The sequence below is a fragment of the Rhincodon typus genome, unplaced genomic scaffold (genome assembly GCF_021869965.1).
Source record: "Rhincodon typus isolate 14 unplaced genomic scaffold, sRhiTyp1.1 hic_rhity00000069, whole genome shotgun sequence".
Classification (NCBI taxonomy): domain Eukaryota; kingdom Metazoa; phylum Chordata; class Chondrichthyes; order Orectolobiformes; family Rhincodontidae; genus Rhincodon; species Rhincodon typus.
The window spans coordinates 28,062-29,008 of record NW_025965707.1 but is presented as its reverse complement, the minus strand read 5'-3'; the positions used below and the strand labels follow the sequence as shown (position 1 = coordinate 29,008).

At 24.3% G+C, this 947-nt stretch overlaps 1 protein-coding gene across 2 annotated transcripts in view; it reads left to right on the top strand.

Moving 5' to 3' along the window:
- The window catches only part of myg1 (myg1 exonuclease), a 3,750-nt gene that overhangs the window by 827 nt on the left and 1,976 nt on the right, over nt 1-947 (top strand). The gene's annotated exons all lie outside the window — the stretch shown is intronic.

Genomic DNA, 947 nt, shown 5'->3' with positions numbered 1-947 from the left:
GGTCTGGGTGGGATGCTCTGAGGTTTGGTGTGGACTTGTTGGGCCGACGGTCCTGTTTCCACACTGTAGGGAATCTGTGATTCTATGTTGTTATTTATTTACATTTATTATTTATATTCATTTGTTATTTGTATTATTTATATTTGTTATTTCTGTTTATTATTTATTTGTTATTTATTTTCATCTATTTTATTTTTTATTTATATTTGTTTATTACTTTTTTTATATTTACCTATATGATTATTGATATTTATTCATTTTAATTATCTGTATTATTTACTATCATTTATTTGTCTGTTATTTATTTATAGTTGGCTATTTTATGTATAATTTATATTTGTCAATTATAATTATGTATATTGTTATTTATTTTCTATTATTTATATTCTTATTTACTATTATTTATTCATCTATATTAATGTATGTGTCTTTTATTCATAATTTATATTTATTGTAATTATATATTATTATTTATGTTTATTAAATATTCAATATAATTATCATTATTATTAATTCACATCCCACTGAGGTTCCTCCCTGATATCGTGTTTAAATTAATGCCAGTGACTCTGTCGTAATATTGGTTATAATGTCTATGTAATTAATTATTGTTTATTCACGTCCCGTTGAGGGTCCTCTCTCAATATCTGGTTTAATTTTATAATCAAGTCTTTTTTGTTGCCTTTATTATTAATTCCCCGCTGAGGATCAACCCCTGGTATTAGTTTTAATTATTGTTAATATTATATTCTGTATCGCTATTTCCATCAAAACTTATTAATTGTTGTCATTTTATATTGTATGATAACAGATTAACAAGTATGACCATAGCTATTGTATTACCTTATTATACCAAAATTAATATTAATTCCTAATATATTGTTATATCAGGTATTAATATGTTTATTCAGCAGGGTAAGGGTCACTCACTGTGTAACCGTACAGGG